The following is a 23,442-nucleotide window of genomic DNA, read 5'->3' on the forward strand; positions in this document are numbered from 1 at the left end:
ATTAATTTCCGTGTCTAATTTATCTAGTGTAAGTTTCCTCCTAGTTATGATTTTTTGCATCATAACAAAGGAGAAGGAATCAAGCATAGTGGCCCAATCGTCCATAAATGCATTATCTTCCTGATCAAATGAAGGGAATTTAAAAATCCTGAGTCCCCTTGGGGTGATTTTTTCACGGATGTATTTTTCCAGAGTAGCAATTTCCCATTTAATTCTGGTCTCCTTAATTAATGTTTTTTCAAGTACTCTCTGGCAGGCAAATATAGATTTTTCTTCCATTCTATCAATTTGGTTGAAGACAAATGATGGATGCCCTACTCCTTCCTGAAGAAGTGGCCGTACTGAAGGTAAAGGCTCGCGGAAGACGGGACTCAGAGGAAGCATGTGGCAACTATCTAGCTGACCAAGTTGCCAAACAAGCTGCAAGTGCACCAAGGGAAGTGGACAGAAGAGTGTCCGCCGAAGAAACTCCTACATTCACCATGCCGATCCTACCCACAGACCTCAAGGTCCTGAAGGAACAACAAGCAGCTGCTGACTCTGAAGAAATACAAAGCTGGAAACAGAAAGGGGCAACCCTTAAAGACGGGCTGTACCTCAACAATCTCAAGTTCTGTTTACCCAGCATGTACTCAGCAGTGGTCCAGTAGGCCCATGGAGCATCACACTTGTCCAAAACCCTCATGAACTCTTTGATCAACAAATACTATGAAGCACCAGGAAGTACCTCCTTGACAGACAGACAGTTACTGCAGATCCTGCACCATCTGTGCCAAATGCAATCCAGGCAGGATGGAGAAGGCCCCCAAACCTCACTATCCCTTCCAAAGAATCCATATTGACCACACCCAAATGTCAAAGAGTGGCTGGTTCGAATATGCACTGGTTATAGCAGATATGTTCTCAAGATAGCAGAGGCCTACCCAGTCACCAATAGGAGGAGAGAACGCATGCCAAGTAGTACACCAAGAAAGTTGCTGAGATCACCCCATGGATTCACCACTCCAGAATCAAGCCTGCCTCTGCTCCATGGGAAGTAACATTTGTTAATCTTGACAACCCTTTGAAACTCCATTTTAAGAAAATAAAGATGCTTGGTGGAGTAAATATCAACAAGTAGGTGTTTTGATGGTCATAATAACGCCTGACCACCTGCCATCTATGGAAAGCCGAGGACCACAAAGTTAGACCTCGAGAAGCCAAAGAGAATCAGAAGTACTCCTTACCCTGCAGCCCTCATGTCCAGAAGCTGAGGTGCCTATGCACGGTCAAAGCTTCTTCAGAATCATCTGCTTATCTTGAGTTCATGGTGATATTAATATTGAATAAATGTGAGTCCACCAGTAATAAGGTAGCATCGGACTGGCCTTATACAATTAAGAATAAGTAAATGTGCCCTAGCCAATGTTATCATACCCATAATATCTGACAAACACCAAGATACTCCTGATACACCACATTCATACTTCAGAGTAAAGAGAAGCACTCCTTTAAAGGGCAGTTTCGACCCACATAAATATATATATATATATATATATATATATATATATATATATATATATATATATATATATATATATATATATATATATATATATATATATATAATATAGCTATAGCTCCTGCACTCCAACTTTAGGTCACTATTTACCCGGTGCTCTGGGGGCTAGATTATATAAAACGAAAAAATACCGGCACTCCTGGGCTTTTCAAAATAATGTCTTCTTTATTCAGAGGAAACCACATCAACGTTTCAGCTCCACTTGGGAGCTTTCATCAGGATATTCATTTCAATTACAATGAAGAAGCTTTTATAGGACAAACAATCAGAATAAAAAAAATTACGAAATTACAGATAATTACTTACCCACAGATGTTCTACATTCTCCTTTCCCGCCGGTTACGTCCTGGTGACTGGCGCGCTCACCTAACACTTCTGGGTTCAAAAGTCACGTGACCCGGAACTTCGGAACATATGTTACTATTGGGTAGCCGAGACATGTCGCCGAGGCAACCATGGACGCTCACGTCCAATTGGCTGCCTCCGCATGTACTGGGGCTGTTGAGGATCAAAAATAATGTTCCAAACGAAAACAAAGTGTTGCAGCAGTAAGGGTTGCCAGGCAACCAGGACGCTCCAGGGGAAAACAGAACGAAAAAAGGCTAAATCATAAGCTAAAACGAGAACCACTCAGTGTAGCTAAATATTAGATTCATAATGTGAAAAAATACACAAAGAGTTCTTGTTGAGCAAATGGAGTACAAATCCATCTGGTGTTTAAAGTGGGACATGTGTCCACTTATAAGAAAAAGTGGAGGGTTAATTCCACTGTGTGTGCAGATCCATCTAATATTTAAAGTGTGACATATATCCACTAATAAGAAGGAGTGGAAGGTTAATTCCACTATGTGTTCTGTATGTGTGACACAAAATGTGCTGGGTATATACAGTGATGAAAATAAAAATAAAAATATTGTAAGTATGTAGTCAGTTAATGTAGACTATATTAAGGGCTAAATGACAAATAAAAAGTGAAAGTAGTGTGCAGAATATGTGATGTGGAAACACATAAACATAAACTCAACTACAATTAAGGAGTCCCCTATGCTATAGAAGTATGAAAATTAGATAAGCCTATTAATGAAACATCCGTGGGCACATATCTATACATAATTTAATATTGTTTTAAAAAAAGGACAACTAACTTAAAAATCACCTGGTTACAAAATTACTGAAAGTATCGTTCCCCTCAATATAAGTTTGTAACTAACTCTCCATACTCTCACTAAGGAGAGGATACTTTAACTGAATTTGAAGTCTCTAGAGAGTATCCTACAGGAACACTGAGAATGAGTTTTTCTCATTCAGACCTCTTGGTGACAAAGTTCCCAACTGAAAAATCCAGAAGCACTCCCTCTGTAGAAGCATGAGACCTCTATTCCCCCCTCGTGCTGGAAGGGGAACATGCTCAATAGCGATGCATCTTAGAGTTGAGAGTTGATGTTTAGACTCCAAAAAATGTCTGGCCACTGGCTTGTCCGACTTGCCATCACGATAGGCTACTCGGATGCTAGACCTGTGGCCTCTGATTCTCTCACAGAGTGCTGTCTCTGTTTTGCCTATATAGTTAAGTCCACAAGGGCACGAAAGTTTGTAAATGACAAAGTCTGTACGACAGTGCGTTGATGGATCTTGTACCTTCTGCCGGTGTGTGGGTGTGTAAAGGTTTTGGAAGGGATGATGTGGCCACAAGTCACACATCCCAAACACCTCACACACCCTGCATTTGTATTGCCTTTCTTTGGACTATAGCAATGTCGGGGATCCGTTTTGACCAATAAGTCCCTTAGATTCTTGTTACGTCGGTAACAAAGCATCGGCTTATGACGAAAGATCTCCGGGAGAGAAGGGTCTAGTTCCAGAGTATGCCAGTTTGTGCGAATGGCTGACGTCAACTCCGTATTAGCTGTGTTGTAGAGCATCGGAAAGATAGGGCGGTGGGTCTTCTCTATCTCCGGTATTTGTAAGGGGGAGGAGAAGGATGTTCTTGCTCCGGATAAAGCTTTGTCCAGTACCACCTGTGGGTAGCCCCTAGACTGAAATTTTTCATACATTAGGAGTAATTGTTTCTCACATTGTTGGCTACGCGAATTATTTCTCATAACTCTCAAAAATTGGGAGTGTGGTAAGGACTCCTTCAAGTGTCGAGGGTGGAAACTATCAAAGTGTAGAAGGGTATTCCGGTCTGTTGTTTTCGTGAAAAGTTTGTACTCAATCTTCTCGTTGATGACCATAATTTCTACGTCCAAAAATTGGACACTGTGTTCGTCGACGGTAGCTGTCATCTTGACCGGTGTGGGAAGGTTATTTAGCCCTTGAACAAATTGTAGGGCCTCGTCCTTGGACCCCCCCCCACAGAATCAGAATATCATCAATGAACTGAAAGTACTCAACGATCTGGTGGTTGGACTGTGTGAGTATGTGCTCAATTTCATACTCGTACATGAAGGCATTCGCGTACATGGGGGCCATAGCGGCCCCCATGGACGTGCCCGCTATTTGTAGGTACCAGTCGGTCTCAAAGCGGAAATAATTGTTTTGGAGTGCTAAGCCCAATAGGTCCAATACAAATTCCACCGATGGTTCTTGGTAGTTTGAGGAGTGAGTCAAAAGGTTTCTCATAGCTTGTATCCCGTGTCATGTGTGATGATGGTGTAAAGACTACCTACGTCCATGGTGATAAGAATGCCTTTAAAAGATCCCACCTTCTTCAAACGTACCAAAAGGTCCGGGGTGTCTTTAACCCCTTAAGGACACATGACATGTGTGGCATGTCATGATTCCCTTTTATTCCAGAAGTGTGGTCCTTAAGGGGTTAATGCAAGTGGTTAAAGATGTCACTGGAATCTTGAACAGAAAGTCTAGATACTTAGCAATTGGTTCCAATATGCCCTGGGTTGCTGATACGATTGGTCGCCCTGGGGGATGTTCCTGATTCTTGTGGATCTTTGGGAGAGAATACAGGACTGGTGTCCGTGGATGTTTTTTGAGAAGAAAATGGAAGAGCTCTAAATGAATATGGCCTGCTTGTAAGCCAAACATTAATGTTTCTTCGATTGTTTTTTTTAAAAACAATATTAAATTATGTATAGATATGTGCCGGTAATTGTAATTGAAATGAATATCCTGATGAAAGCTCCCAAGTGGAGCTGAAACGTTGATGTGGTTTCCTCTGAATAAAGAAGACATTATTTTGGGGAGGGGCGATGACGTGACGACGCACGCCGGTCACGTCCCGCGGAAGGTGAGGGGAAAAGCCGCGAAAAAACTAAAGAAGCCGCGAGGTACCTGAGGCCAAGGGTCCATGGCGGTAGCTGGTAACGGACGAGTAGACACGCTGTGGATACGCTGTAAGCAGTGCCCAGACAGCACAGGAGAGTCTTCGGTGGCATAGAAGATCCAGGACAGTGTGAAGAGCGAAGTTAGAGCCGATGCAGTAAAGGGGAACGAACGAGCAGATACACGAGGTGGACGGACAGGCGAGCAATTTGGAACATCCAGTACGGCAGCAAGCCGAAAAAATGACATAAATAACAGGCAGAAGACAGCTTAACTGCAAGTATACAAAATGCATATAAACAAGCTGGAAAAGTCTGTATAATCAATAGAAAACTGCTTTTTTATTTTTTTTCCTTTACCGGCATACTGAACATATTCTTGATACACACTTGATATATACGGATATATAGACTTACTGAAAACTCCATTAATACGGAGTGAGCATAGGTTTCAAACTAATTCCAGCTGATATATACTGATATATAGACTTATTAAAAACTTCATTAACAGGAACGCGGAAAGGCTCCAAATCAATCCTGGCCAAGAGATTCGTCCCCTTTGGAGATATGTGTCTAACCTATTATTACTGAAAATTCCATTAACAGAAGCGTGTAAAGGCTTCAAACGAACTTTGGCTGAGAGAGTTGACTCTATTGGATAAGCGTGTTTAACCTAATTGATATTCATAAAATAGCTAAGACGAAAAAAAAAAATGGAATATATGGAATAGTATGGATTATCTTTAAGTCCCACTGTATATGGTCAAAATAGACTTCCAAGAGGAAAAAGTACTATTTTGTAAATGTCCTGGAGCTATCTGGCGATCTGTGGGTTAATTGGATAAAATATTATTTTTTCTTTCTAAATGCTCTAATGTTCACTTGCTGAATGTTAAGATAATTGGAGCTTAAGATTAAAACGCCAGAGAAAAATTGAAAGCCGTGGAACGCCGTGTGACCATTGTCCCTGAACCCAAGATATTGGACAAAATCAAGCGAAAGAAAGAATTAAATAAACCACTTTTTTTTTTTTTTTTTTACAAGAAAGCGCAATAATGGCAAACAAAAAAGGTGAACTTAAGCTGGGAAACAAAATGGAGCAGCCCAACCCATAATGCAACCTATAATACAAATAAACCCCGAGCATGAAATGTCGGATTCTCTAAGTAAAGACGCTGGCTTGATTGGTAAAGATCTCTTGAATGAATGCTTACAAGTGCAACTAGAAAACATAAAGAAAGAGATACATCTAATGATGGGGGATTTCAAAACAGAGATCTAAAATAATGGGCAGAATAAATCAAATGGAAGACAAAATGGAGCATATAAAATTACAACAAGGTTTAAATGAAGAAAGAATTATACAGATGGGAAAAAAATGGTGCTAATGGAAGCCAAGATTTCGGATAACGAAGATAGAGCAAGGAGAAACAACATCAGAATAAGAGGAATCCAAGAAGAAGTGACTTCAGGAGGACTTGAGGAATTCCTAAAAGAGCTCTGTAAATTTTTGGGGGTCCAGCAGAATAATAGCCAATATTGCACGGAAAGAATACATAGAATCCCAAACCCAAGCAATATTCCAGCCCAGCATCCAAGAGACGTCATTGCAGCTTTAAACTCATATAGACTCAAACAAGAAATCATGAGGGCTATGAGATCCAAACCCCTACAAGACTCTAAATATGAATCCATCAAAATATTTAATGACCTATCTAGAAGTACCAGAATGGCTAGAAGAAATTTTACATCATGCACTGTTAAATTGAGAGAAATGGGAATCAAGTATATTTGGTTGTTCCCAGTTGGATTAAGATTCATGTATGGAGAAAAAGTGGAAATGTTTAGAGAAGTCCAGAGTTTGCAAAAATGGATTCAGGAAACCTTTAAATAATTGATGTATGGGTCTACATTGGACTTCCCCCTCCCACTCCCCCTGAATAGGGGACGGGAAGAGGTAACTCCAAGTAGCCCTATAAAGGTTTTTTTTTTTTTCTTCTCCTCTCCCCCGTGTGTGTCTTTTCCCGCTATCGTTTTCCCTTGTAGGGAGATTATGGTTGGAGGGAAATACAATGGTAACAGTCTATATAAAGACACGATTTGAAACAAAGAATAAGAAATTTAGGAAAGTAGGGTAGTTAATATAATTCTTTCTATAGAAATTAACACGAGGTGAACTGAACTGAGATAAACACAATTTAGAGAAACAGAAATTCACATGTTTAAATAATTCATATAAATATAAAAGAAGATACAGAAAGAAAGGAAACTGAGAGGAAGAGGATGAGAGAGAAAGGGGGTAAGAAGGGAAGGAGTGTAAGACACTTTTGAATATCACACAAATAAACGACAGTAGTACTAGGTAAAGAGAAGAGAATTTCACTGGTGTGGAGCACTCGAGCACCGAAAGAATAGATATTTTTAGTATAAATGGTAAGGGAGAAGGGAAGGGAATTTAAAGAAAATAATAAATAGATGGGGTTTATCACATCTCAAGTAATAATATTGGACATGAGCACTTAAGATAAATAATACAGAAAAGAAGAGGAGAGAGAAGGAATTTGGGTAAAGAAGGTAAAGAATTTTCTCTTTTTTTTTTTTTTTTTTTTTTTCTTTTCCTAACTTTCGCTGGAACTCAGGGTAATGCGCAGGTTTTTTTACGCCTGACAAAATTGTTAGTATATCCCAACACCTAACCGTATAGGGCGGTTAACTTGCAAATTTCTTCCCTCCTGATACACAGGGGGAAGGAACGCAGGGATATTTATGGCTCCTATGGGAAAGGAGCCATCTATTTTAATGTTAAATGTGGGGGTGCAATGTCTTGTATGTTATGTTATTTTTCGGTTGTCCAGGCTGAGGGAAAAGGGGTCAGATAGAATTAAGATATGCTCAGAATAGCATCTTTGAATGTAAGGGGGGTTAAATACACCGCAGAAAAGAGTTATCCTCACCGATTTCATTAGGAAGGAGTCAATACATATATGTGGCATACAAGAGTCACATTGGTTGAAAAATGACAAAGATAGGTTTGGCTCAAAAGAATTTCCATTTATTTTTAGGTCCTCTATGCCCAAGAACAAGAAAAGAGGGGTAGCAATTATAATCTTTGTGAAAATAGATTTTAAGTTAATTCATCAAGTTTCAGATGACGAAGGAAGGACTCTCATAATAATTGGAGAGATAAATAATCAGATATACACGTTTGTAAATCTATATGCGCCCAATAAAGCTCCCATAAGGTTCCTAAATAAATTGGTGAATAAAGTCGAAAAAATTAAACAAGAGAAAATAATATATATGGGTGATTTTAATTGTATACTGGACCCTAATATGGATAGAAATAAACTAAAAAAAAACGAGAACAAGGGACAGTTAGAACAATCCTCCCGAAAATTTAATGAGACAATTAAAAAGGCAGGCCTTATAGATATTTGGCGCATATGGCATCCTATGGAAAGGGATTATACTTGTTTTTCCTTCCCGCATCCGGTATACTCAAGAATAGATTACATATTGACAGAAATTAATATTGTTAGAAGGGTCAAGAAAATTCTGATTACTAATATCCCATGGTCAGATCATAATGCTCTAATTTTAGAAATCAAAGAAGAATTTGTTAAAACTAGATCTAACTGGTGATTGAACGAATACTTGTTAAAAAAACCCAAATTGTGGATACAATACAAAAAGCTATAGAAGACTATTTCAGAGAAAATAATAATTCTGAGATCTCTTTATCTACGCTCTGGTGTGCGTTTAAATGTACAATCAGGGGAAGCTTTATAAAAGTGGGCACAGAGGAAAAAAAAAGAAACTCACAAAACCTGGCACAACTCTATATAGATTACGATAGGTTGGAAAAACAGAATAAAAAAAATATATCGTTTGAAATTAGTAAAGAATTAAAAAAAATAAAAGAGAGCATTAATAATATTTTGATAAATAAATCTAACCTTGCGTTAGAACGTTTAAAAAGAAATTGGTACTATAAAGGGAATAAAGCGGACAAACTACTAACAAATAGACTAAAAAAGGAAAAAATTAAAAAAATTATCTCTAAATTAAAAATAAATGGAGAAGAAGTAGTCTTGTCACCAGAGAAGATCGGTAATGCATTTCAAAAGTATTACGCAGAATTATATAATCTACCCGGGAGAAATAGTACTGATGATATCTCCGAATTTTTTACTGAACTCAAACTCCCATGTATAACAGAGGCTCAATTGAAAGCATTAAATGAACCTATCCTACAAAATGAAGTAGAATTTGCAATTAAAAAATTAAAATCCAAAAAAGCACCAGGACCTGACGGGTTCAGTAATTGCTTTTATAGAACCTTTAAGGGAAATATAATAGAACCACTTACCAAACTATTTAATGACTTTATGTCACATGGAAAAATCCCCAGCGAACTGTTAAAGGTCCACATAGTTCCAATTCCAAAGCCGGGGAAAAATCCGGAACTTGTAATAAATTATAGACCCATCTCACTACTACTTGCAATTAGACGCAAGACCTCCTTTCCCTGTCATTAGACGCCGAAAAGGCCTTCGACAGGGTAAGGTGGGATTTTCTGGAGAAAGCCCTATCTGGTTTTGGAATTCAAGGTAATATCACCAGGGCTATCATGGCTTTATATACAACTCCAACAGCTAGGGTAGTGGGAAGTGGTTTTTCCTCTGAATGGTTCCAGTTGACAAATGGAACAAGACAGGGCTGTCCCCTGTCCCCACTTTTATACCTGATTAGTCTCGAACCATTAGCACACAAAATTAGAGCTGACGATTCTATAAAAGGAATAGAACTAGAGAAGGAATCATTAAAGCTCACAATGTATGCAGATGATGTGGTACTCACATTGAGAGACCCCGTGAAATCCATGGAAAAGGTCATGGAATCTATAGGGGAATATTCGCTTTATTCAGGATATAAACTAAATTTAAGTAAGTCTGCTGCACTCTCATTTAATCTCACGTTAAATACTAAGCAAAAGCTATTCGACAAATTCGGATTTAATTGCGAAAAAAATACCATGGAAGTTTTGGGCATAGAAATTACTAATGAACCGAACAATATGATGGAACAAAATGTTTCTGTCATATGGTGGCAGTCACATATGGGTTTTGCTCCTCCCTGTGGACAAGACTTTTAACAAGCTTATTAAAAAAGGATCCTCCCCCTTTGGGTATAAAGGCTCAGACCGCAAAACCTACCCCAGTCTTCTTTCTTGTCCCGATAGGGATGGACAGGACTTCGTCGTTTGGTGAGACACACAGGTTGCTGTCTGGGGGATCCGGTCCGAGAGCTGCCCGGGTGGTAAGCTGAGTGGCCCATGCTCCGTTTTCTCAATCGTTACGGAGCATACTGAGGTCTGTAATTTATGCCGAGAAAGTTTCCGGCAAATACTTCCGGGAGGCGGAGCTCGCTCTGAGCAAGCGCACAGCGGTGGAACGCACGCCCGGGTGGTGTTTACGTTCCACCTAAGCTTCCGGGTGCGCAAAGACACATGCGCAAACGGAAGCTTAAAGAGATATTGCAAAAAAAAAAAAAAACGCGAAAATTTGAATTTAAAAGCTGTGCTAGTACCCACTGACAGCATGATGCAGATCAGAAGAGGTACGCCGTGTCACCTGCCCCCCCACACGGCTCAGAGGTATTTTGAGGTAAGATTTACAGAAAATAGATCTTTACTTTGAAATACTTGCTGAAGGAGAAAATACTTTCTAAGGAGTATCCGTTTAATTTTTACAGATATGTCTAGTCCACCTGAGATGGATAAAGAGAAACTAACTCCCACGCCTAGAAAGGCTACGGTGAAGTCCAAACATATTGTTTGCAGCGAATGTGCAACTCCCCTCCCAGACGGGTCTAGGAAGAAAATATGCAGTCTGTGTACTGCAAACTCGTTGGAAAGAGAGAAGCAAAAGGATATGCAATCTTTCCTATCCTGGTTCCAGGAGAGTTTGTCCCAGACCTTGGACACGATTAAGGATTCTAAGAGGGTAGAAGCCCCCAGTCAACGAAAGATCAATAAAAGAAAAAGAGATTCCTCATCTGGATCATCTTCAGGGGAATGTTCTTCTTCTGTCGAATCAGAGGATTCAGGTTCCTCATCCAGTGAACCAGTGGGTTTTCCATCAGAGGCAATCCGTAAATTTGTTAAAGAAGTGAATCTGACCATCCTACCTCAGGGAGCAGAAAATCCTAAGAGAGGTTTTTTTGTACAACAGAGCCTAGTTGATTCTATTTTTAGGGAATGGAAAAACCCGGAAAAACGTGCCTTTATTTCCAGACACTTCAAGGACATCTTTAAGCTGGCTAGCGACGTTATGTGGGAAGATCTCCCAAAAGTTGATGTTCAGGTGGCACAGATTGCCAAGAGAACCACGATCCCTATTGGAGAAACTGCAGCATTAAAAAATCCCATGGATAAGAGAGCCGAAACCTCGTGTAGGCGAGCTTATCAGACAGCCGGTTTCCAATGTAAAGCCCTTCTGGCAGGGGCAGCAGCAGCCAGAGCGAATGAAGTTTGGCTAAATCTAGTACAAGAAAATTTTTCATCTGGCCAGGTTGTTGATCTTAGTCACATGTTTCAGAACATGCATTTAGCGAATGAATTCCTTTTGGATATGTCAGTAGAAGTGATGAAATTGGCCTCCAGGATCATGGGTTTGACTTCGGTGGCAAGACGTGCCCTATGGTTGAGGTCTTGGTCGGCAGATACGGCGTCCAAGGCAGTCCTTTGTGAACTTCCTCTGGAAAAAGCTAAATTGTTCGGCGCTCCCTTAGAGGAAATCATACGTCAGATGTCTGAAACCAAGAAGGCACTTCCTCAGGATCGAAAATTTTCCTGGAGAGCAGGCTACAGGAATTATCAATCCAGGGGTAGACGACCCTTTCAGGAAAGACCACACTATTTTCAAAGAAAGGAAAAGAACCGAAAATTTGAACAGAGTAACGAAGTCAAGAGAAGCTTCAGAGACAAAGGGAAGCGTTTTTGACGCCAGAGGTGTAGGAGGACGACTCCAATATTTTTTACCGACATGGGAACAGACCACAAAGGATCCTTGGGTTCTAAAGATTATCCGAAAGGGACACAGGATTGTTTTTCTGGAAAAGCCAAGATCAAGGTTTCTACTATCATCCTACCAGTCCAGAAAGAAATCTCGAGCTCTAGATTGTCAGACCAGGCTGCTTCTTCACAAAAGGGTAATAGAAAGAGTGCCACAGAAACAGGAATTTCGAGGAGTCTATTCAAGACTGTTTCTCGTTCCAAAACCGGACCACTCATTTCGGCCCATTCTGGATCTGAAGAGGATAAATCAGTTTATCCCTTATCACAGATTCCGTATGGAATCAATCGCATCAATTTTTCCCCTATTACAAAACGGAGACGTTATGGTAAAAATCGACTTAAAGGATGCCTATCTACATGTTCCGATAGCCACTACTTCAAGGAAATATCTAAGATTTGCAATAAGAAGAAGAAGTCACACCGTTCATTTCCAGTTCAGGGCTCTACCTTTTGGTCTGTCCTCTTTACCAAAATCCTGTCTCCTCTAACTGCTCATTTAAGGGAAAAGGGTGTTTCAATTGTCCCATATTTAGACGACTGGCTTCTGGTGGCACATACCGAAGGTCAACTGCACGAGGATCTACGGATCACTATAAAGTTTCTTCAGGACCATGGTTGGATTGTGAATCTAAAAAAATCAGTTTGCATTCCAACAAGAGTAATAGAGTTTCTCGGGTTCAAGATCGATTCAACCACCATGTCAATTTTTCTGCCCAGACGGAAGAGAATAAAGATCCGAAGATCGATTTCCAACCTCCAGAGAATGAAAAGTTGTTCATTCAGAGAGGCCATGAGTGTGTTAGGGCTTCTTACGGCCACTTTTCCCGCAGTCAAATGGGCAAGATCAAAGGTCAGGTTTACAGTGGAACATCCTGACGTCTTGGTCAAAGAAGGAGGAAGATCTAGACGAAAGATTCCTACTGTCCCCTCAGGTGAAAACACAGCTAGATTGGTGGATAACCTCAGAGTGCCTGTTAAAAGGCTTGTCCTTTCTACCAAGGGTCTGGCTGATAGTCACCACAGACGCTTCAAACTCAGGTTGGGGAGCCCACTTGGGCTCCACCATGTTCCAAGGAAAATGGTCTTCCAAAGAAGCAGAGGAATCCACAAATTTCAAAGAATTGTTGGCGGTTCTTTATGCTCTTCATCACCTCAGACCTTGGTTACTTCAAAGAGCGGTCAAGATACAGTCAGACAATCGTACGGTAGTCTCTTATATCAATCGACAGGGAGGAACCAGAGCGAGAAGGCTTTACAGTCTTTGTACAGCCGTTATGGAATGGGCGCAGAGAAATCTGGAAGACATTGCGGCGGTCTACATAAGAGGCAGCGACAATGTTATAGCCGACGATTTGAGCAGGGGAAAGTGGGACCAAAAGGAATGGTCTCTAAACCCGGACGTATTCAGAATCCTAACTGGGAAATTCGACGTACCAGAAGTAGATTTGATGGCAAGAAGATCAAACAAGAAGGTTTACCACTTCGCCTCCCTATTCAGAACGGATCAACCCAGTTGGATAGACGCTCTATCAATAAGGTGGGATTTTCAGCTGGCTTACGTCTTCCCACCTCTGCCCCTGATCCCAAAGGTTCTCCTCAAGATACGAACGGACAGGGCAAGGATATTGGCAATAATCCCTTATTGGCCAAACAGAGTCTGGTTTGCCGCCCTAAAAGAGATGACCATCAGCTATTGGGAACTTCCCATGTCAGCTCATCTCATTGTGAACAGGAACCTACCCTTGAAAGTACTAGAGATGTTCAGATTGACGGCTTGGCTACTGCAAGGCTGATCCTTCGAAACAAGGGATTGCAGGATGAGAGAATAGCTGTCTTACTCTGCGCCACTAGAGTATCGACTTCTAGGATATACTTTAGAATTTGGTCCAAGTTTCTGCACTGGTGTAGGGATTGTGGCAAACCTAGCCACTGTGGAACTATAATCTGGGAAGGTTGTCTGGAGGCTGTATTATGTGCCATGTATATTTGCTGTGTATGTGTTATGTTAGGGCGATTCGCATGCTGGCAGCCGTAAGCTACCAGCATACAAAGACTTCGTTCGACGAACAGCGGTGACTTAAGCCGTTCGCCGAACGAATAAGGGCTCCCCTGATAGACCACACACTTAGGGTCGTGTGGCAATTGTTAACCGATTGCAACAATGTTGCAATCGGTAATTATAGACTATTCTGGGTGGCCGTCGTTCGACTACCGACCATGCGGCGGTTGGCCATCTTGGATTCGTCTATTTGGCAGCGGTGCTTGGTCGTCGAGTGCCTGGAACCAAAAACGGCTACTCGATGATGCGAGCACCGCTGCACTTCCAAGCCATTCGGGAGCCCGGTTTTTCGGTAGAATCGTTCCCCTGGATATGTTCGACAGATTGAGGGGAACTTCTATGTAAAGTTATATTTGTGCGGCGTTCGGTCAATTCCGCCGGGATCTGAGCGGTATTCTCACGAAAGGTGCGCTCAGACCCCAGCTACCTGCCGAACGTTCGGTCATTTAAATCTACCGAATAAAATGTGAAAACCGTATTTTAATATAGATTGTCAGTTCTGCTGCACGAGGGGATAATCCACTTAATCGTCCATTTTAGTGGGTGTATCCTTCTCGTGCAGCACAGCCTGTTGGGAAAGTTACAATGTATGATGGGAGAAATCCCCTGGATTTACTGTCTGGAAACCCCTTGCATGGGGAACTGTATAAATATGCCAGCTGTGAATAAAACGAGTTAGTTGACTCCCAGACTGTGTTTCGTCCGGTTATTGGGAGGATTTGGGGATTTGTCTTACCCTTCAGCGCTGACTGTGGATGTACTCGTGGAACCAGCGGAGATTGTGGTCTTTAATACCTGCCCTCCGCTACAATTGGTGGCAAGCGACGGGATCCGACCTTACAGCCGAAAGAGCGCAATTCGTGCAAATCGTAACTGCTGAAGGAGGAAAAGGGAATGGCAAGCAGAACCCAACGAAAGAACCGACTACCGAAGTGAATGGAGACGGATTATTCTAAATTAAAGAAACAGACACTAAAAGATCTACTGGAAGCCAGGGGTAAAGTAGCCAGCAGCAAACCTAAGGCTGTACTAATTGCCGAGCTAATGGAGGGAGACCAAGCCCGCAGCGCTACACCCCCAGTAGTCATGGAAGAAACGCTCTATGAGAGAGAAATGAGGACCAGGCTGGCATTTTTACCACAGCCTATATCAGCGGACATGATGAACCTAGTAATGGCGAATGTGCAGGAGTACGTGATGGCACACAGCCCACAGTATGCAACCCCTCGGACCGGGACCACGACCGAGTCATCACACAGCCAGGTACCACCCAAAGTTCCTTATCAAGCATTTAAAGTATTTTGCGAGGAGAAGGAGGAAATCGATGGGTTTTTACAAGATTTTGAGAGGCTGTGTGATTTACATGACTTGGCACGACCCACATGGGTCCCCCTGCTGGCAAGCAGACTAGCAGGGCGGGCAGCCGATGCATACCGCGCTGTACCCAGCGAGGACAGCAAGGACTATGAGAAAGTAAAACGAGCGATACTAGACCGGTACGCCATCACCCCAGAAGCCTACCGGCGAAAATTTAGAGACCTAAAGAAACCAGAGAAAGACTCACATGCCGAGTGGGCACACAAGTTAGACCAAGCATCCAAAGGGTGGATACAAGCGAGCCAAGCCACGACCATGGAAGGATTGCGGCAGTTACTACTGCTGGAGCAATTTTTTGATGGACTAGCTCCAATGACCCAAGAATGGGTAAGAGACAGGAAACCTCTCACCCTAACCGAGGCGGCACAATTGGCCGACCAGCATTTTGACGCAAGGAGACATCAGGTAACCCTCTCCAAGGGCTACCCACGACCCACGGGGTCACCCAGCACTCCCATTACCCCAAGTCCCACTACAACCCCTTTTCGCACGGCCCCAGGGAATGTACCACCGGCTTCCCGGTACAACGGCCGTGCCAATATCCAGTGCCACTCTTGCAAACAGTGGGGGCATATAGCCCGGGAATGCACCCAAAACCGGGGCAGACCCACCTGGAACCAAGCCCGACCAAACCCAGCCCCAAGGGCTGCAGCCCACTATTATCAGCGGGAACCAGCGGCCCAAGAACTGTGGAGTGTACAACCGGAGGAACCACTAGGAGTATTACATGAGGTGATGTCGGTCAGAGCTACTGACAACAGACAACATCATCGGCAGCTGGTAACGCTGGAGGGGAAAGAGTTACAGGGGCTTCGCGATTCCGGAGCCACCCTCACTTTGATTGCACCCCACCTAGTTTCCGGGACCGCTCACACTGGGGGATCAGTGGCCGTGAGGGTAGCAGGGGGAGCAGTGTACCGTTTGCCCACTGCTAAAGTACATTTGAATTGGGGTGTGGGGGAGGGAGTTGTAGAAGTAGGTCTCATGCAAAACCTACCTGCGGATGTGGTACTGGGGAATGACCTAGGACAGATGACCTCTGCTTTTGTTCCCCAAGCTCCCTACCAAGAGGCACAACCAGTCACCACCCGGCAACAAGCCCGCACCACGGCTCCACCTACACACTCTGAGGCTCAGGTAAGAGACCAAGACCCTCACCCGATACGTATGTCCTGGGATACCCCAGCTAAGTTTGAAGCCGAGGTAAAAGCAGATCCCACATTACAGGTGTATAGGGACAGGGTACGCAATGACCAAGCGGGGACAGAGGGGGAGCGGTATACGTGGGAAAAAGGGCTACTATATCGCATTGCAGAACGAGGAGTGGGGGGGTCCGCCACAGTGTCTACCAAACAGTTAGTGGTTCCCCAAAAGTACCGGCCCGAGCTACTTAAGATTGCGCACGATATACCCTTATCCGGACATCTAGGGGTGACTCGCACCCGATATAGATTGACACATGCATTTTTCTGGCCAGGGATTTCTAAAGATGTGAGACACTACTGCACGTCCTGTGATATATGTCAGCGAGTAGGCAAAAGAGGTGACCGCCACAAAGCGAAATTATGTCCCCTCCCGATCATTTCCGAACCGTTCAGTAGAGTGGCCGTAGACATAGTGGGGCCACTATCCAAACCCAGTCCCTCCGGTAAAAAGTATATCTTGACGGTAGTGGACTATGCCACCCGATACCCCGAGGCCGTAGCTATCTCAAATATCCATGCCGAGACAGTAGCCGAGGCATTGATGAAAATATTCTCCCGGGTAGGGTTTCCCCAAGAAATAATATCTGATAGGGGCACCCAATTCACCGCCGAGGTCACTCAGCAACTATGGAAAATATGTGGCATTAAGCCCATAATAAATTCCGCATACCATCCCCAGTCCAATGGTTTATGCGAAAGATTTAATGGTACGTTAAAGCAAATGCTCCGTACGTTTGGGGAGGCACACCGAGACTGGGAACGTTTTCTACCCCATTTACTTTTCGCCTATAGAGAAGTCCACCGGATTTTCCCCGTTTGAATTGTTATTCGGGAGGAGGGTGCGGGGACCATTAGATCTCATTAGAGAGCATTGGGAGGGAGAGAGTAGCCCAGATGGAACCCCTATCGTATCCTACGTGCTGGAGTTCAGGGACCGTCTGGAGGCGCTGACTCAGGAGGTGCGCACCAACCTTCAGGCGGCCCAGCAACGCCAGCGCCGTTGGTACGATAAGGGAGCCAGGGACCGCAGCTTTCAGGTGGGACAGAAGGTTTTGATTTTAAAACCTGTCCGCACAGACAAGCTGCAGGCCATCTGGCAAGGCCCATACCAGGTGGTGGAACAGAAGTGTGACACCACCTACGTGATTGGCCCCTGCTCAGGGGTAGGGAAGAGACGCATGCTCCATGTGAACATGCTCAAACCCTACCATGAGAGGATAGAGGACGTGGCGGCGATATGCGCCTCAGCCTCGGAGGATCAGGAGAATTTACCCCTACCCGACCTATTGGAACCGGAGGAGCAGACCGAGCCCTCCAAGGGGGTTCAGCTGGGGGAGCGGCTAAGCCCACAGGAGCGTGCCCAGGTACAAGAGTTGATCGTAGCGAAAGGAGCTACCTTCTCCAATTTACCAGGGTACACTCAGCTGGCCACCCACCGAGTTGAAACCCCAGGACAGCTACCCATGCGGCAGACTCCGTACCGCGTTCCTGAAGCCGTCAGGGCTCACATGGAAAAGGAAATAGCGGAAATGTTACAGCTAGGGGTGATCGAGCATTCAGATAGCCCCTGGGCATCGCCGGTAGTGTTGGTACCCAAAAAGGACGGCACGACACGTTTCTGTGTCGACTACCGGAGGCTAAATGACAAAACGGTGTCTGATGCCTACCCGATGCCCCGGATAGACGAGCTGCTGGATAAGATGGCACGGGGTCAGTATCTCACTACCATAGATCTATGCAAAGGATACTGGCAGATTCCACTAGCCGAGGATGCCATCCCTAAGTCGGCGTTTGTCACCCCGTTTGGCTTGTATCAATTTAGGGTCATGCCATTCGGGATGAAAAACGCTCCGGCAACCTTCCAGCGGATGGTAGATCGGCTACTGGATGGATTCCAGGAATACGCCTGTGCCTATTTAGACGATATAGCTATATTCAGTCAGACCTGGGCCGAACATCTACAACACATAGGGGCCATACTCGATCGCATTGGAGAGGCAGGATTGACGCTGAAACCCAGTAAATGCCATATAGGGATGGCAGAGGTGCAGTACTTGGGCCACAGGGTGGGAAGCGGGCGACAGAAACCCGAACCTGCTAAAGTAGAAGCGGTAGCTAAATGGCCAACCCCTAGAACGAAAACCCAGGTGTTAGCATTTCTAGGTACCGCCGGGTACTATAGGAAGTTTGTACCCAATTATAGCGCCCTGGCCAAACCCCTGACTGACTTGACCCGTAAAAATCTTCCTCGACAGGTTATCTGGGCCCCAGAGTGTGACCAGGCCTTCCAACAACTAAAAACGGCACTAATCAATGCTCCAGTACTGAATGCTCCTGATCCAACTAAACGATTTCTTGTCCACACAGACGCTTCAATGTTTGGATTGGGGGCAGTGCTGAGCCAAGTTGGACCTGATGGCGGAGAACACCCCGTAGCATACTTGAGCCGAAAGCTATTACCACGCGAAGTAAGCTACGCCGCCATTGAGAAGGAGTGCCTGGCCGTGGTGTGGGCCCTTAAGAAATTACAGCCCTATTTGTACGGACAACCTTTCTCCCTACTCACAGATCACAACCCGTTGGTGTGGCTTAACCGTGTAGCAGGAGACAACGGCCGGCTGCTGCGCTGGAGTTTGGCGCTGCAGCCCTTTGACTTTACGATACACTATCGCCCAGGGAAGCAAAACGGTAACGCCGACGGGTTATCTAGACAAACTGAACTTGAAAAGTGATCTGTGAGTATTTTCCCGGACCTCCCCAAGCCGATCCGTTGGGATCAGACTGTGTATGCCGGCTTGATTTTGGGGGAGCATTGTGGCAAACCTAGCCACTGTGGAACTATAATCTGGGAAGGTTGTCTGGAGGCTGTATTATGTGCCATGTATATTTGCTGTGTATGTGTTATGTTAGGGCGATTCGCATGCTGGCAGCCGTAAGCTACCAGCATACAAAGACTTCGTTCGACGAACAGCGGTGACTTAAGCCGTTCGCCGAACGAATAAGGGCTCCCCTGATAGACCACACACTTAGGGTCGTGTGGCAATTGTTAACCGATTGCAACAATGTTGCAATCGGTAATTATAGACTATTCTGGGTGGCCGTCGTTCGACTACCGACCATGCGGCGGTCGGCCATCTTGGATTCGTCTATTTGGCAGCGGTGCTTGGTCGTCGAGTGCCTGGAACCAAAAACGGCTACTCGATGATGCGAGCACCGCTGCACTTCCAAGCCATTCGGGAGCCCGGTTTTTCGGTAGAATCGTTCCCCTGGATATGTTCGACAGATTGAGGGGAACTTCTATGTAAAGTTATATTTGTGCGGCGTTCGGTCAATTCCGCCGGGATCTGAGCGGTATTCTCACGAAAGGTGCGCTCAGACCCCAGCTACCTGCCGAACGTTCGGTCATTTAAATCTACCGAATAAAATGTGAAAACCGTATTTTAATATAGATTGTCAGTTCTGCTGCACGAGGGGATAATCCACTTAATCGTCCATTTTAGTGGGTGTATCCTTCTCGTGCAGCACAGCCTGTTGGGAAAGTTACAATGTATGATGGGAGAAATCCCCTGGATTTACTGTCTGGAAACCCCTTGCATGGGGAACTGTATAAATATGCCAGCTGTGAATAAAACGAGTTAGTTGACTCCCAGACTGTGTTTCGTCCGGTTATTGGGAGGATTTGGGGATTTGTCTTACCCTTCAGCGCTGACTGTGGATGTACTCGTGGAACCAGCGGAGATTGTGGTCTTTAATACCTGCCCTCCGCTACAGGGATCACCGGTTCCCGATCTTACAACCATCAATTGATAACATTCTTCAGTTTTTGCAAGAGGGCTTTGACGCTGGCCTGGGAGTCTCAACTCTCAAGGTCCAAATATCAGCTTTGAATTTTTTTTCTTCTAAAGGATCTGGCAGCAAATGTTTTTGTCAGAAGGTTTTTTAGGTCTATCAGCCTCAGGAGGCCTCCTAAACGATCAGTGTTTCCATCATGGGACTTAGCCCTAGTCCTTCAAGCCTTTAGTGCTACCCCGTTTGAACCTTTGGAGGAAGTTCCTTTAGAAATTTTATCTCTTAAGGTTTTGTTTTTGGTGGCCATCACCTCAGCCAAAAGAGTGGGAGAACTTCACGCCCTATCCTCCTCAGACGAATTCACTATTTTCCATGAGGACAAGGTGGTTCTTTACCCGAGACCATCTTTTCTTCCTAAGGTTTTATCTTCAAAGAATGTGAATCAACCTATTATTTTACCTTCCTTTTTTAGTGCGCCCTCATTCCTTCAAGAACACAGATGGCAAAAGTTGGACGTAAGAAGAGCGTTACGTATATATTTAAACAGAACAAAGGAATTCAGAGTGTCGGATCACCTGTTTGTTAATTTTCAGGGTCACTTAAAGGGTAAGGTATCTTCCCGTGGTACTTTATCTCGTTGGCTTATTCAGGCTATCGATTTGGCATATTCTTCCTCAGGTCTTCAGTCGCCTGCTGCAATCAAGGCCCATTCTACTCGAGCTATGGCTACCTCATGGGCAGAAAGAGCACTTGCATCTCCAGAAATCATTTGCAAGGCAGCATGCTGGTCATCTTACAACACCTTTATCAAGCACTACCGGCTAGACATTTTCTCTGCCTCTGAAGCTGCCTTTGGGCGTAAGGTGTTACAAGCCGTCGTGGCATAGGTCCCGCCCAGAGGGATTCTTGCTATATCCCATATGTGACTGCCACCATATGACAGAAAAAACAGAAATTTTTACTTACCGTAAATTCTTTTTTTCTTAATATGGTGGCAGTATTATAACCCTCCCTCTTTATTAAAGTAATTTTGCATTGGATATTGGATTTGTCTGGTTTCTTTACTTGTCACGTACTGGGGTAGGTTTTGCGGTCTGAGCCTTTATACCCAAAGGGGGAGGATCCTTTTTTAATAAGCTTGTTAAAAGTCTTGTCCACAGGGAGGAGCAAAACCCATATGTGACTGCCACCATATTAAGAAAAAAAGAATTTACGGTAAGTAAAAATTTCTGTTTTCTTAAGGCTAATGAAAGATACAGCAAAAACTCTGAATAATTGGAAGGGAATTGAAGTATCATGGTGGGGTAGAATAAATATTATAAAATTTTATATATACCCAAAGTGGGTGTATCTCTTCCGCATGCTACCCTTATACTGCTCAGAAAGCTGGCTATCCTTAGCACAATCAATTATTAATAAATTTATTTGGGGTCAAAAACGTCCCAGATTAAGTCGTAATCACTCAATGTTAAAGATAAAATCGGGTGGGCTGGGAATTCCACAACTAAATCACACTTGGAGAGTATGTAATATAGCACAAGCAATAATAACCCAATCCGATTTAGCTAAAGAACAAATTTGGTTTAAAATGGAACAGAGTTTACTTAATGATGAAATAAAGGAGGATATATATTCACTTTTCTGGAAGGCAGACCTTGGAAAAAAACCCAGACAGGGAAACTATGATAAGGGTCTGATTCTAAATAATATAATACCCATATGGAACAAATTAAGAAAAGATCTAGACTTACAAGACAAACTGCTCAATGGCACTGATTTTCGACAGCTGCAAAAAAATATTATTGATCTTAATATTCAGAGTTGGATTAAGGCAGGGGTTAACAAAATTAACAATATAATAGACAATGGTAAGATAAAAGATTTTAATACTTTAACAGATGAATATAAGTTGCAATCTAAAGAGATATTTACCTATATGAGAATAAAGGGGTATCTTAAAGAGCATATACCTAAAAACTACTCAGCGAAACATTTAATACTGGAACAACTATTAAAAAATCATACTATTATTAAGAAGTTAGTCTCAAAGTGTTTTAATTTAATCGAAATTGACCCGGAAGAAATTATTGGTTTAGTAATATCAAAATGGGAAAAGGGGAGAGACAATAATATAAGATACGACGACTGGACGAAAGCATTAAATCTGATCAAAAAAAATGTACATTGTTTGAACCTAGTGGAACTTCAATACAAAATCATGAATAGATGGTACTTAACGCCAGATAGACTAGCTAAAATGTACCCTGATGCATCGGATAAATGCTGGCGCTGTGGGGCACATAAGGCAGGAATGTTACATGTATGGTGGGAATGTGGATTAATAAAAAGATTTTGGGATATGGTAACTATGAATATTGAATCATGGACAGGAATTAATATCGATAAGAAACCAGAGTATTTTTTGTTACAACTTCATATGTCTCAGAATTTTGATCAATATGCTGTTTTGATAATCCATATATTGCTAGCAGCTAAAATATCAATTGCTAGGAAATGGAAAACCAGAGAAATCCCAATATGGGAGGAAGTAAAATCACAATTAATCTACCAGCTGAAAATGGAGATAGGGATAGTTAAAGAACCAAATACTTTGAAAAACTGGCTAGGTATTATACAGGAAAATTAGTCTATAGTTAAACCCTGCTTACATTAGACATAAGGATATCTTAATGCCATAACAGGAGTATAAAAATATTAAATCGAAATTTATTCTGACTCATGAGAGCCCTCAGTCTGGATTACTGTTAATGTATTGTTAATGTATTGTATGTCAGATATGTTTACACTTGAAAATTAATACGCATTGTAATATGGTAAAATGGTAATGCATATGATGTTGTATATGTTTTATATAATAAGAAAAAGAATAAAATATTAAATAAGTAAAAAAAAAAAGAAGACATTATTTTGAAAAGCCCATGAGTGCCGTTATTTTTTCGTTTTTTATATATATATATATATATATATATATATATATATATATATATATGCCATAGGAGTGCTAAGGGGGCTACCGAATGTATACAAGATAAGAGACGAAATTGCAACAGAGTTTGAATCTATTCTCCCAATCA

The sequence above is a fragment of the Pelobates fuscus genome, chromosome 7 (genome assembly GCF_036172605.1).
Source record: "Pelobates fuscus isolate aPelFus1 chromosome 7, aPelFus1.pri, whole genome shotgun sequence".
NCBI classification, from domain to species: domain Eukaryota; kingdom Metazoa; phylum Chordata; class Amphibia; order Anura; family Pelobatidae; genus Pelobates; species Pelobates fuscus.